Source organism: Abramis brama (genome assembly GCF_963993115.1).
Source record: "Abramis brama genome assembly, chromosome: 7".
NCBI classification, from domain to species: domain Eukaryota; kingdom Metazoa; phylum Chordata; class Actinopteri; order Cypriniformes; family Leuciscidae; genus Abramis; species Abramis brama.
The window spans coordinates 38,284,918-38,300,471 of NC_139969.1; the positions used below are offsets into that span (position 1 = coordinate 38,284,918).

Here is a 15,554-nt window from a genome sequence, read left to right on the forward strand (position 1 = left end):
TAAATGCTTGAAAATATGACGCATTTCAAAGATGCTGCTCTTATAAACTGATTGTTCACACCTCTTATGCTAAATCATTGATTAGACTAAATTATTCAGGATTAAATCAAACAAAAGGTGCTCTTGTAAACCCAGTTACATCTCACGCCATTCATTGTAGATGTGCACACAGAAGCATCATGCCCATTCAGCACCTGTCGAGATTTCTGAGACAAGTGCATTTTTAAAGTAACTTCCAAAAACAACAATCGACAGCGAAAGAAACAAACTTTTCCATTAAGGGGTGACATTTCTCCCTTAAATTGATTTCCAGGGGCATTTTTGGGCAAGTATGTTTCATCATGTGTCAAATTATTACATTTAATCAATAAAATCAATTAGAATAATAAGGCACTAACGGGCTGTTACCAGTAAAATAAAATCAGTAATATCAACAAAAGCCATCTTTGCACGGCAGATGTGGGACGAACAGAAGCTTACTCTGAAGTGGCATTAGGGATATTTACACAGACTGTTTAAGATTTCATTGTAAAGTGCGCTGGTTCCTTTCCGCGTCCTGAGCTGCTGTGCGAGTCTCATCGGCAGTAAATGCAAGCTCTTACCAGCTCCATCCAGAGCATTTACATTACATCTGATTAATAGTGAACATAGGCATAATTTATGGGTGGGACAGATAGGGCATGTCCCCAAAACATCACATGATGCGCCTACCTAATTCAAAGAAAACATCTCCAGTTAACAAGCAGAGCATTAAAGGAATAGTTCACCCACAATTTTTAATCCTGTCATAACTTCCTCTTCCTCAAGTTGTTCCAAACCTGTATGAGTTTCTTTCTTCTGCTGAACACAAAAGAAGATATTTTAAAGAATGCTGGTAAACAAACAGTTGATGACTATTGATTTCTATGGTATATAGAAAAAAAAAGAAAAAAAAACCACTATGGAAGTCAATGGGGTCCATCGACTGTTTGATTACCAACATTCTTCAAAATATCTTCTTTTGAGTTCAGCAGAAGACTTTTAACATTTCTGTAATTATGAAAGACATATTTACTACACAGAAAACATAAATGGAATAGAGTTACATCTAAAACTCTACATTGTCTATATCACATGTAGTTCATTCGGAAATCACGAACATATTCAAATCGTGACACTGAGCAAACATTTGAAAAATGACAAGAAAATACATCCTTATTCTGTTTCCTTATTACAGCATAAGCTACCGTGAAAACTATAATGATTAAACTAATTAAATGTCTTTCAATTCAAGTAGTTGGTTATTAGATGAACTTTTTCTAATAGATGATAGAAAGTATAGATTAATATTATAAAATAAATTAAATAACCAGTTCATTAAATTATTAAAAGTTTTGTCAACTTTTAGGAGTACATGAGCTTACAGATGAACACAAAGCTACCACAAATAGTCCCACAACTAAAAACCCCAATATTTTGATATCATGGGGATTTTAACTCTTTCCCCGACAACGTTTTTGAAAAAAGTTGCCAGCCACCACCAGCACTTCTGATAATTTTCACAAACTTTTCTTGGCAGAATTATCTGAACATGCCATATATCAAAAGAAAGATCAGACCCTCATGCTTTAAAAACAAATCAAACATTTGATTCTAACTGGGTCGAAATTTCATTCAGTAACGTTACCAGTTTTGATTTACATGCTGTTTAATGTTGATGATCGCGTTATTGCACATATGCATCTGATTACATATAATATAGTTTTTTTCTGCTTCTTCTTCACCTGTGTTTTGATCAGGAGATTCTGTACTCTTTTAGAAGATATATAACAGCGCCCCCTACCGTATAACAGTGAACACACGGAAAGCCAGAAAATTCTGTCAATGGGAAAGAGTACAAAAATAAATAAAAAATAATAATCTAAATGGCAAAAGTATACGTCGGCTGTAAAATATATTTTTACGTTTACGAGGCGGTTCATGTACAGCGTGATGCAAATTTCATCACCATAATAGTACATACACCGACAGATTTTTGAAACCAAGCACTTTGTTTGTTTTGCACTGATCAGTTGTTCCACAAGGTGACGACACTGGCCCAGACTGTTGTTTCATAGCAGAAAATGAAACCAAAGATATGAACAACACCACAATACTGGAGACAGCAACAACAACAGACACCCGCATTGACAAGCGCTTGTGTGAGGGTTATGAGAGAGCCACAACTTTAGTTTAAAATAATACAGACATTTTTGACTTCTGGAAAAATAGCACAGATACTGGACAAAGATGAAACTTTCTAGCACGTATGTCGACCGCCTGCGTCTGTGCAAACTATCAATTGGAGTGTACTTTGAAAGGCTACACATTCAACTGTATGCATTCTAGTGTATGCGCCAAAAAACCTTTGAAGTATACCATGGGCTTTAGCCTGAATCAAATACAACAAAGCACTATGTTGTAAAACAACTATAATGAACTCAATTTTGTATTTTCAGTATTCTTCTCTTTCTTCATGAAGGAAATGTCTGTTGGCATCACATTTACACGGAGCTGTGCATGAAAACCTGACTGAAAACTGCAGTGGCTTCCATTAGCGGGGGATTTTGAGGGTAGGCGCCCTTGTGGGAGAATGTGTTGTGTGTGTGTTTGTATTGATGTGTGAGGCGACGCGCTGATGGAGGGAACCCTCGGGCTGCTGTCTGCACCTCACAATCACAAAACTGACAGACGCTCCATCTACACTTGCAATTATACACACACAGGCGCAGAAGAAAGCCTTCAGCAACTCACTCCCGCTGGATGTGACTGTGGCTGCGCTCTCATCTCAAGGGGAAAAGCCCTCTCTGGCCCCCTGGCTGGAGTCAGGGCATATTACCATGGTATATTCCAGGTAATGGGGTATGTGAAGAGTATACGTGATCGGTATGCCCAAATGTGACACAGCTCGGCTCTTCTGGGAGTCATGTTGGCTGAGGGTGAGTAATGTAGGCACTGTGAGAGGAACAAGCCACAAAACATCTAATGCAATGGGGGCAACAGCTGCACAAACAGGACTCTCATGCAATTGCTCGGTTCATAAAGATGATTGTGTGAATAGCTCCATTTTCCACTTTAAAGTCACCCGTTTTCCACATGTGCTCCTTGTCCAGTGAAAAGCCTCAGCTCTCTCAGATGACTGTTTGCTTTGGAGGAAATCAGCTTCCCTTGACTCCTGCCAGTAGAAAACAAGCTGTGATCTGCTGCCAGAGCTGTCAAGAAGACCACGTGAAAGAAAAAAAACATACCAACACAAACCACACAGAGGTCAAAGCGCTGAACTCACGCAGCCTTGCAATGGGGGAAGACAGCCTTTACATACAAACTACACTGTTTCTTCTTTCAGCAGACAGAATTTCACTTGAGTCTGGGAAGTGGAAGGCATTTCAAATAACACAGTCCTGCAAACTATACACTTCATGATTCTGTCATACAGCCCTCGGACACATGTAATTAGTCACCAGTTAACGCTTAGTTATAAATGAGACATTCTTATTTCTTTTTAATCAATTATTCTGCTGCTGAGGTGTAAAATGTGATTGTCAGTTTTTTTCTAAATCCTGAAGTGTTTGGACGTGAATATAACCCTAAAAATAACCCTAATTGTCATTCAAATATTTAAACAACAGTACTTTTTGATACATTTTATTTGTGGTAAATGTTAACATAGTTCAAAAGTTTTTCTTCAGTTATTACTGCCCCTATTATTGGAGATCCACTGAATTTGGCATGTGTACTCAGAATGTCCTGTTCTCAATCTGTACCACGTTTTGTGCAGTTTGGACATTGTGCACACAAGATACATGCCATATATATCAGCCTATATCTTCTTAAAATTTTTTGACTTTTTGTCAGCTCCGAGTTAGTTGGAATAGAGGGAATGCATTGACGTCACTTTTCCGCCGGATCATGCCCCCTCAGCCGGACTGAGTGGCACAAGAGCTGTTGTGTGACTGGATTTATTAGGGGAAACTGCGAATCCACGAGTAAAACAAACGATTATCAGTTTAAACTAACGGTTGGACTCGATATAGTGTTTCTTACAACTTACCAAAGATCCAGTGATCCATGGATATTGACATGCAGCCAGGAATTGTGTTTCCTGACATTTATGTTTATGAGTCTGATTTTCGACGCCAGGGAAATGTATATAGCAAATTTGCCTGTGAATGCTTTATATAAATACAACAGGTCTAAATAAGTAGGTCTAAATCTGGGTGATCACTCATATCAATGTTATATCATCATATCGTCTAGCCCTAAAACTTGTATAGTTTTTTGTCAGTGTTTATTTAAAAAAACATCCAATTATGCAGAATATATACGATGGTAAATAATTAATTGATGAGTTGTCAATACAATATATAACAATGCAATATATAGGGTATGATTTTACCCCTAAATTCAGTATATTGAAACAAAAATGATAACTGCAAATCCACGTTTCTCTGCCTGGATCCAGTTGTTTCTATGAATTGCAGCGATCCATTTATTTCTCTGATCTGTAGCTTTCAGCAGTCTGTAAAAATACCTTCGATTTCTTGTCAAATCTAGTTGTACAATCTCAAAGCTCTTCCCTGTTTTAGATGTGTTTTGTGTGTTTTTCGCGGCATTCACACTGAAAACAAATGCTTCCACTCAGTGTTTTTGCCACTCAGTGTTTTTGCCACTCAGTGGGTGTAACCGCAGTCACTCCGGCCGACGTAAAAGACCATAAAACACAACAATTCCATATCAATGTTTTGTTATTTGTGCCATAAAAACAGTGCTCTATGTGTAAAATGAACAGGAGACAGCTATTTCGCATTCTGCCCATCTGAGCATGAACAGAAATGCTTCAAGACACAGAGAGAGCGCTTGTCTCTGACACCTCACTCACAGCACTCATTCAAACACACATAAATACTTTATAGTGCTGTGCACTAACAAGCCCACACTAGTGACCAGAAATACATTTAAAGTGTGGTATATTTTTTAAGTGTGGTATATTTTTTAAGTGTGGTACATGTAGCAGACATGGAAATATATGGATAGATGGTTCACGTTGTCTAACTAATCACTATTCTTACAAGTAATTCCAATTCTATTCACTAATTTCTATTCCAAGTTACCATCGGGGAACAGTACATATTGAACCATGGATTTCATTGTAGACCAACCTAAAAGCCAAACACAATATGCATGGCACTGAAGTGGGAGCGCTGAAGTAGATGAGCTTGTTTGAGTTCTCCTGCAGAAGGTCTGTTGCCAATCCAATGAGCAGCAAACTAAGCTCCTACTTAGACTCCTGGAGATGTTATAGCGTTTGGCGGAGGGCCTTAGTGCGTGGGATTCGTACATATATTTCTCTGCTTGTTCCCTTATTCTGGTAGTGTATAGCACAAGTCCTAGAGAGTGGGCTGAGGGTCACTAGTCATTCTCTCAGCAATCATGACTGTCTGTTGTAGCATTCTTTTGTCCAAAACAGACCGTTGTTGAAGAGTACAGGACAAACTCAATGAAAGTTGAGTAAAACCATTAAAGCAGCTCCTGTTACAGATTGAACTTTCTTTAAATGATGAAGAAAGAACATCCTCGGATGAGCCTTTTCTAATATGGAGTCTAATTAGAATTCCAAATTCAGCTCCTGGGAGATTGTACGCTGTTAAGTGTGGTGACGGGGGCAGGGATACCGCGCGGGCATTGTCCCTGTTTTCCACTCTTATGTCCAGTGTTTTAAGTGTGGGAAAGTACAAACAGATCTGGATATGAAGTTGCCGGTTAAAAGTGACCATGTTCCTGCAGTCTGGGCACAGGCTCCAAGGTCATCCGCATCGAGCCGTTCTCTAAAACTGTTGGCTACATTAAGAGCATTTCACCTGCTCCTGGCATCCTAGCGGCTCAACTTCCTCCCGGGAAACCAGGTGGAGCGTTAAAAAACCTCCACATATGGTGAAGTCAAGCTGCTCAGAGGCTGCTGGGTGTCTGCTGCGGGGATAGCAGCTCCTAAAAGGCCCAGCTGGTTGTTGGAAAAGGGCTTCTACATTACTGCACCCCAGCGGCTGCCTCTTTCTGGAAAGAGCGCTGGCCCGCTCACACCAGAAGGCCATTTCAGACTCCCACCCAACACCCCCCACACGATCTCTCTCACAGCCTGACTCTGGATCCAACAGAACATTTGGTCTTCCACTGCTGTTTAATCAAACTCCTCCATCTGGCTGCAGTTTTCCAGCAGAAGAGGGTAAGGTGCCTCCAGCTAGATTGGATATTGAGATAGGCCATATATATGTATGCACAATGACGAATTAAATGAAAAATTGGGGATCTGGTGGCTTTCTTATGCAGTGGGTGAATTTTGTTGGCATGGGTTGGGTCCATTGTGTCATATGCTAAGGCCTTTGCAGGCACTAGATCTCAGCCAAATGGCAGATTTTGGGCCGACATGTTAGATATATCATTTGGAAGAATGCCGTTCCATCCCTACAGTAGAGTCAATGCCAAGCCACATTAAGGCATTGTTTACAGTCCTTTTCACTATTGTTGTTGCTACCTATAGAGTGTTTCAAATCTGAGGTTTCATCTCAGGTAATATGCGGCCTGAAAAGGCAGGTGCCCATGTAGGCAGTAAGTCAGCTCACTAGGTTATGGAACTGAGCCAGAGTAAAAATGAGAGCAGACAAAGGAGATGTCTTTTTTCTGCAGTGTCTCCAGGGCTTCACCCTTGATGTGGTGCATTCATCATCGCGCCTCCAATATCAGTTATTCAGCGGCTCGTCTGCTTACAGCAGAATTAATTTGAGCTTTAATTACTCTCATCGGTGGAATGCTGATGAAGGCAAGCAAACGGGTAGCTTGGGACGCCGCCGCCGAACTGCTTTCATACAACCTCAATTCCACACAGACACAAGAGCTGGCAAACAACCGGAAGGCTGTGGCCACGTCAGGACCCATGGTCTCAGATGCACGGGAGAGATGAATCCAATAGCAAGCCTTATATATGCATGACAGGTATGTGTAACTCACTTTGGAAAAAAACGTCTGCCAAATTCATAAATGTAATGTAAATGTAAATGTTAAAAAGAAAGCACAGACTGAATGCGAGAATGTCCAGCCAGATATTCAACTAACTACAATTCATAATAACAGAAACTTTGCTCACAGCAGATGATTTGAAGTTTGACAATAATAATGTATAAGTAAAAGATACACTAAAAGTACAGATCTTTCTGTTTCATAGTAAAACACTAGAGCAGAGTTGCGAGGGCAAATATTTCCATTCACATCCAAATAACATCCAAATAAATGATGTTTAGTAAGAATAAATGATGATGTTGATACTATAACATGAACAAAATGAAATTCCACTTAGTTGAACCAACAACCTACAGACAGACATTAACAGGACTTGTGTGGAGGTCAATGGTGTGGTGTGGACAGAGATGGAGATGCGCAGGTGGAGGTCTGCTCATGGGTGGGTGCTCAGGCTCCGGCTATGAAAAAAACCTCTGCTTTAATGAACAGCTGGGTCACCAACGCTTGGCACCTTCATACTTCTTAATGATAGTAATCATTACAGCGTAAGCATCTTTCCCCAAAGTCGTCAGAGTTAGCAGACACTGGCAGGAAACGCTGCCATTAAGAAGCGAGAAGAGGAGTCTTCATCAGAGAAGTTCAGAAAATGACTCTAATCACTAATGAGATCAAACTGCAATTAACACTTCATGCTCTTAATGACGGGAAATGCTGAGCATGCCATGCTGGTGAACCTTGAAAATGACTTAAAGTTCTAAATGATTTCCCAAATGAACATACACTTTTTCCACAGTTATGTTTTGTTCTGGGGAAAGTACACGAATGGGGAAAGAATGTCTGCCGGAAGCTAGTTATTTTAGTCGATAAAGTTTTAAATATGGATATTTTTCTTACACAAACGCATGGCTTCACTTCAGAAGGCCTTTATTAACCCCCTGGAGCCGTATGCATTACGTTTATGATGGATTTATGCACTTTTTGGGCTTCAAAATTTGGGCTTCTATTCACTGCAATTATAAAGCTTGGAACTCTGATTGTATTAATCTGAAAGAAGAATGTCATATACACCTAGGGTGGCTTAAGGGTGAGTAAATCATGGGGTAATTTTTCATATTTGGGTGAACTATCCCTTTAAAATCTTTATTTAAAGCATGTAATGAAAGGTCTGAAACATGATCTCATGTAGTTCAGGCCAAAGTAAAGATTTCGTTAATAGATGGCAAGTGAGAAATATCATTAAAGATGAGATAAAATCATGGCAGATTAATGATTAGTTGGATTGGTTTGAGCTGACAGACATGATGCTTTGACAACATCTCTTTAAAGAACAACCCAGGTTCAGCCAAAATGACAATTACTGTAAACTCAGTAATCCATTTCAATTCAATTCAGTTAATACATTTGATTTATTTACCATGTTTTAAGGTCTTAAGACAATGGCTCATAATAATAATAATAATAATAATAATAATAATAATAATAATAATAACAACAACAATTAATGTCTAAATATGCTAAAATTATTTATTTTTTAAACACATTTGATCAGCCTTTAACATCAACATTTAAAACATCTGAGCAACCAACGTTTCCAGGTCTTTTTGTGTCAGTCTCACTGTATTTGGCTCAAGCCTTTGTCTTGTGAAGACTGCTGTCAGTGTGGGCACATCACAGGCCATTATCTGCCCTGTCCACATTCATTATTGAAGCTAATGATCTGCTGCCCTCCACGCACCTCACTGAAGGAGGACTACATTAGAAATCTCTCAAGTTAATTAGTAATTAGAAACATAAAAAATGAATCAGAGAAACAGAGTGTTTAAGGTTTGAGTCTCAAGGTGTGTGTGTGTGTGTGTGTGTGTGTGTGTGTGGTGGGGGTGGGGGGGCAATGTGGGCAATGAAATGCTCATGTTCCTCTTTCAAGGGCATTTGAACACCAGCAACAAAGCTAGTCAATGGAGCTTACTGTATATATTCTGTTTCTGTGCGTTTCTTCAACTATAGGCACTTTAGGCTCTAAACCAAACTCACATTTGTCAAAACACAGTTTGGCAGAATTTTGACATTATTTCCAATCAGTATAATTTCAATTGCATCTTATATGATGTTTGATTATGTTATTAGCATTCTATGGTGGAAATTATGGTGATGTAAATTACATTATACACATTTTTAACTAAAATTGATTACCCTAGCAATCATTTTATGAAGGCGTACAATTCAATTATATTTTCACATGCAGTTTTAGCTAAATTTGACAACATTTATTTGAAAATTATGCTAAATAAAAAAAAGAATTACTGACAGTTTAATTTATATTTACCTTAATTTTTCACCTTTACATTTTTTATTATCTCATGCTCTTCCCTGAAACTTTTATCTCCTAAGAAATTAAAGGGATATTCCAACGAAAAAGAAAATTCTCTCATCATTTACAAACCCTCATTTTTGGAATTGCTGTATTTTGTCCTTATTGGAGTGTGGACATTCTCCAAAATCTCTACTTTTGTGTTCCATGGAAGAATGAATTCCCTTTTTGGTACAATTCACATATCCTTATATATCTACTGTATATATCTTTATATCTTGTTGAAAGAAAATACTTAAAGTTACCATGAAATCAAAATAGACAATTATTATTTATTTATTTTACAGAATGTTGCAGTTCTTATTATAAATTATGTATCTGTGCACATTATTATCATCATTATTATTTTTATGTATTTTTTTTAAATATTTTTTTTATTATTATTTATATGGCCTCGTAATCTTTAACCAGAAACGGCATCTGTTCTCTTCATGACGTTTGTCTCGGAGACTGAATATCCTCCACAACTGACTACAAACTGACATTCAGATTTGCCTCCATATAGTAAGCAAAGCCCAACTTCATGCCTTTCAATTAATTCCCGAAAGATAAAATCAAGTCCCACCCTACATTTCTTCCAGAAGCCATTTCACTCGGATATAGTACGTCACAATAGGGAATAAAAGACTATCGCAACTTCCAATTAATGCAGACTTTAAAATGAAAAGAGGAGTAGTTGGGGTAAGGGATTGATGGGGTTTAAATAAAAATGATTTGATTAGCAAAATAAATGTATGTACAAAATTTTAAATATCAATGTTTTCTGTAGTGTTACAAGCAACCCCACCTACAGTTGTCAACTAACCTCAATGGAAAATAAAAATAAAAATGTGCATACACATAAAAATAATTTTACATCAATAACATTAGCATAAGACTAAAGGCTACTGCTTCAATAATCATTATAGTATATCTAAATATAAATCTCCATAAGGTATTCAGATCTTTTGGGCAGGACAGATATAAACGGTGGTGCTGGGAGTTAGGAAAGATCTGGCATGAGGCCACTGGTTTGAAGCACCTGAATCTTATTAGAACTCTCTGGAACATTCCACAGGGTTCCATGACTGCAGCCAGAGGGCATGATGAAGGACTTCAATGAGAGTCTCACTAATCAGCATCCTGTTCACCAGCAGACCACAGGGGGCCAAAGCAATAAGAAAACCAAGAGAAACCAAACTGAGCCAGGCTCCACAAATGCCACAAACACAGAGACCCCTAAACATATACAGAATTCATACCATTCAAGTCATGTGTAACAGTTGCTGAATGCCCTTTAGAATAAGTAGTGCACTTTAGCATACTTTAAAAAAAAGAGCACCTATTACGGGAATAATATACACTTTAAAATAATATATTTAGGTGTGAACTGAATTTAATGTTTCAGCACACTTCAACATTAATTGCAACTAAATGTATTATAGTTAAAATTTATATATGCAGTTACTGAATTAACATTTTGATCCAAGTAGGAAAAAGTACATCTTTATTTATAATTTCACAATTATATTGTCTTTGAGATATGGTTTAAGTGTACTGCTGAATGTACTGACAAGCATTTATGGTAAAATAAAATATACTTCAAAGTCATTTCTATTGAAACTTGTATGTCATGTATTTAAATTACATTAACTTAAAATGTCATATCGAATAACACACTACAGTAAACATCAAAATTCTTTTAAATTAATCTTTTAATTTAACATTACAGAGTGCACTCTTTAAATGTGTACTTAAGTGTTCTAAGAAACATTAAAGTCATTAAAGTCTGTGTGAAACTAAAGTTGAGATAGTCTCTTCTTCTCTATTGTGACCTATATACAAGTGAAACGGCTCCTGGAACAAGAACAAATGTAGGGCGGGGCTTGATTTTGTCTCTGATTTTGTAAATATTTTGGTGCATAATTACTGAACTAAATTATGGTCCTGGCCTCTCATACACAAGCCGGTGACACTAGCATAGAAATATTCATAATTCTGCTTAGCTGAAAATACAGAGTTGTGTTAGACACAGATGCCTGCACCTTGTCTCTGAACATATGTGTTTAATGTTGTAAATGTTTCTTGTTTTGACAATTTAATAATTACATTATTGTCTATTGTTATAATATTGTTCCCTATCAGTCAATCACTTCCACATTGTGTCGAATTCAAGCACAAGACAGCGGTTTATTTCAAATATTTTTCACAGGTTCCTGGGGCATATGGCATCCTCAGCTGTGGTAACGCCACTCAGTTTAATGCATATAAGACTGTTTCAGCACTGGCTTCATGCTCGAGTCCCGAGATGGGAATGGCACCTTGGCACACATCACAACTTGATCTGTCACCACACTTTCAGCCCTTGGACAGATCTTGCATTTCTACGGGTGGGAGTAAGGGCAGGCACGTGTTGATCCAGATGGAAAACACAGCGACAGTGGTGTATATAAATTGCAAGGGCGGTATCTGCTCTTGTCGCATGTGTCAACTTGCCTGAAGTCACTCAAAGCCACTCATGTCCCGGGTGACCTCAATCACGCAGCGGGCTTGCTCTCACATCAGGTTATGCTTCGTGGAGTGTGGACACTCCATCCCCAGGTGGTCCAGCTGATCTGGAGTCGAATCTGAGAAGCACAGGCAAACCTGTTTGCTTTCCAGAAATCCTCCCACTGTCCTCTGTGCTATACCCTGATCAAGGCCCCCCTCAGCAGGGATGCACTGGGACAAAGCTGGCCCGGGTCCTGCTCAAGAATGTGTTTACCTCAGTGGGCCTTATCATACACTGTGCAAGATCAGGGAGGAATAAGAACAAGTTCCATGCTGGCCCAACCAGACTTGGATCTTGGAGCTCATGCTGATGGTGTCAGACCCTCTCTGGCGATTCCCCCTGAGGAAGGATCTCTGGAACCTCCATGTCTGTTCCCTGGAAGGGACGAGGAGGGAATTCAAATGCTCAGACAAGAGCCCCCTCTACTAGGTGTGCTTATTGCCTTGAAGTGGCTCCTTTTCACTACATGATTTTCTTCCCGAGGTAAAGACCCACGGAGATGTGGCTTTGGGTCAGTGCTTTCCTTCCTCCAAGAAGGCCTAGAGAAGCACTTGTCTTCTTCTACCCTTAATGTGTACATGACTGCAATAGAAGCAACCACAACACTGTGGGTGGCAGGTCACTGGGGAAAAACAACCAAATGATTAGGTTCCTGCATGGATGTTAAATCCGCAGAGACTGCGCCTCATCCCCTCTTGGGATCTCTCCTTGGTCAGTTTAGCTCAGTGCCCTGAAGACGTTCCATGAAGACTGCCTTCCTGACTGCTGACTGCTTTTACCTCCATCAAAAGAGCTGGGGACCTGCAAGACCTCTCCGTTAACGAGGTGTGCCTAGAGTTTGATCTGGCTGACTCTCACGTGGTCCTGAGAGCCCCGGCCCACAACTCCTTTCAGGGATCAAGTGGTGAACTTGCAAGCAATCCCTCCTGATGAAAAAGACCCAGCCCTATCTCTGTTGTACCCAGTGCACATCTTGCACATATACCTGGACCGCACACAGAGCTTTAGATGATCTGAGCAGCTCTTTGTCTGCTTTGGAGGTTAGCAGTAGGGGATGGTTGTCTCCTCACTTATCAAGCCCAAGGCATACCATACCCCCTGGGAGTGAGAGCTCACTCTACCAGTGGCATCGCAGTCTGCGAGCTGGGCTACACCCAACAATTTCACAAGATTCTATAATCTCCGCGTAGATCCAGATTCATCATGAGTCATGGGTACTGACAGGTATAAACTCAGATAACTTGTTGGGTGTATCACTTGCGTTTAGTGCCTTTCCCCTCGCTGAGGTGATAATGTGCACTTTTTTGTCCTTGTGAGTTCCCCATGTCTGGTGAACCCAGGATGCCTTTTCCTATCTCCAAGCACTCATCGGTGGTTGAGTTTGGTGGAGAAATTTGCTAGCAGGCCCATTACTTGTGGTATGCCCCTTTTCAGGTGAGCCCTTGTACATAGGCCAAGTGCTCCATATGTGCTGATTCCCTAATGGTGATCCCATATACAGTATGTATTCTTCTACTGTCCGGGTTCGCTGTTAGTGAACCCTGTGTCTTTCCCTGGACGGAGCCTCGCTCTGTCACCACTCGCTGTGGCCCCATGTAGTACTTCCCATCAGGTAAGTCCATAGGATGTACTCTCCACATACTAACCTCACATTTGTGTTCTTGACTTGACTTTGTAACATGCAAAAATGTAAAAAATGCAATTTAATCCTTATGGTCTAGATTTGTCTTTTGAAAATATAAGTTTGAAAATGTTATCTAAACTCTTAAATAAACAAACACATCAAACAAACAAACAAATCTGCTGTACATTGATTATGGCCATAATAATCCATTACAAGTCAATGCAGCAGAGAGTCTTGTACATTTCTATTCTTGCACATTTCACATTCTCCTTCTTCAATGTAAAATAGTTTTATATTCATATTCAGTTCATCTGTAATTTCAAGTTGCTTGAATCATCCTAGAATGCAAACCATTTGTCCCATTTATCCACATCCATTATAGTTTTCGTTGGGCACTGCCATGCTGAAACCGTTACCATGGAAAAGCCAACAAAATAAGAAATATTGTCAAGAAACGCACACAGACTTCTTTAATCTGACTGACATTTAAAAAACATGTATCAATCTACATTATCCATTTAAACATCCATTTAAAAATAACTCATCTAATAAAACATGCTGCACACTGCAATAATGTCTCTCCCCTGCTCTGTTTATCCACTTCATTCCTCTTTTTTCACAAGATTTTCTCCTCTCTCCTTTCAGCATGACATCAGCCCACATTGCTGCCTCACACAGAGTGGCCTGCTGGACAACAAATGTGCATCATGCACTGCTCCAAGCCTTCACCAACTGGTCTCTGCCATCCACTTCATCCACCCTACCCTGGCTGGGCTGCCCGGGTCACTCACTCCCCATCGTGCAACGGAACGACACAAGGCTGGATGTGTTTGCAGCCACTGTAATCAGCCACCCCCACCTCATGCCACATGCAGGATGCCCATGTGTGACTGTCCTTGAGAAGGTGGTCAACCAACTTGACAAAAAAAAAGCTTTAGAGGATGATGGAAATTTGCCATCTTTCCTTTTGCCTCATCTCGCATCATCAGAAATATGCTGGTGACAGTTATGGTGAAAAATCAAATGTTCTTGGCTAGAGGGGTGGTTGATAATGCAAGTGGTCTCTGAATGAAAGTCAAGTTCTCTGTGGCGCTGAAGCCTTTCTATATCTTCAACAACAGACAAACCAACTGAACAGCAAATATGGATTTGGGCCATTCAAGCTGTGAGTTCTTATCTGCAGGCACCTCAGGGCTTCTGTGGCCAAGACCAATCCCTAACATTCAGTTCACACCTACCTCCACCTCCTTGCCTTATCGGTGTGAGATCTGATTGCTTTCTGAAAGATATCTCTGTGGAAATCAGCAATATTAATGACTGTAAATCAAATATGCACAAAAGAAAGCACACTTTTCTATATTTACAAACCACAAGGCCAGGTTACAAGGACCTACAAGGCTTTTGTGCTCATGTTTAACAGCCTCCAATTCTCTACATATTGAGTTATCGATGGCAATAAAACAGGGACATGTGCTTAGAAACAACACCCTGAAGAGCAGCGCCTGCTCCATTACATACGCTAATAGCACTGACAGCTGAGCGCAGATGACCCCACGGTCCCTGTTTCACCTCATCTTTACAGATGGCCATTAACAGGAGGAATTATGCTCTTTTTTCAAGGGAAAAGGTATTTAAAGCTTCTCAAATCAGGCTTTTGTTTTTCCCTTTGCAGTTTTGGCACATGCTGGTTGAGAGGGAATTACAGTCCAGATTTACACACACTTGATGTGAGACTGCAACAGAATGCGCTTCAGCAGAACCAACTGAAAATGAAAAGCTTCAATATCTATTGAGAAAAATGGAAAATGCTTATTTCAAGCATAGAGGCAATTCAGTTAAAACATTCTTTTTCCACAAAACCCCTCAAATCATGAATAGGAACAACTAAGAGTAACGAATAAAAAAGAACAAGAGAGAAGATAGCCACAAAGATAAGCCTGAAATACATTTCACACTGAAACTTTGTTCTCTTTGAAATTCTTTAACAATAGAGATATTTCAGT

At 39.6% G+C, this 15,554-nt stretch overlaps 1 protein-coding gene across 4 annotated transcripts in view; it reads right to left on the reverse strand.

Annotated features, from left to right (window-relative positions):
* Window positions 1-15,554, reverse strand: part of LOC311086572 (zinc finger protein 521) — a 103,165-nt gene that overhangs the window by 26,469 nt on the left and 61,142 nt on the right. The gene's annotated exons all lie outside the window — the stretch shown is intronic.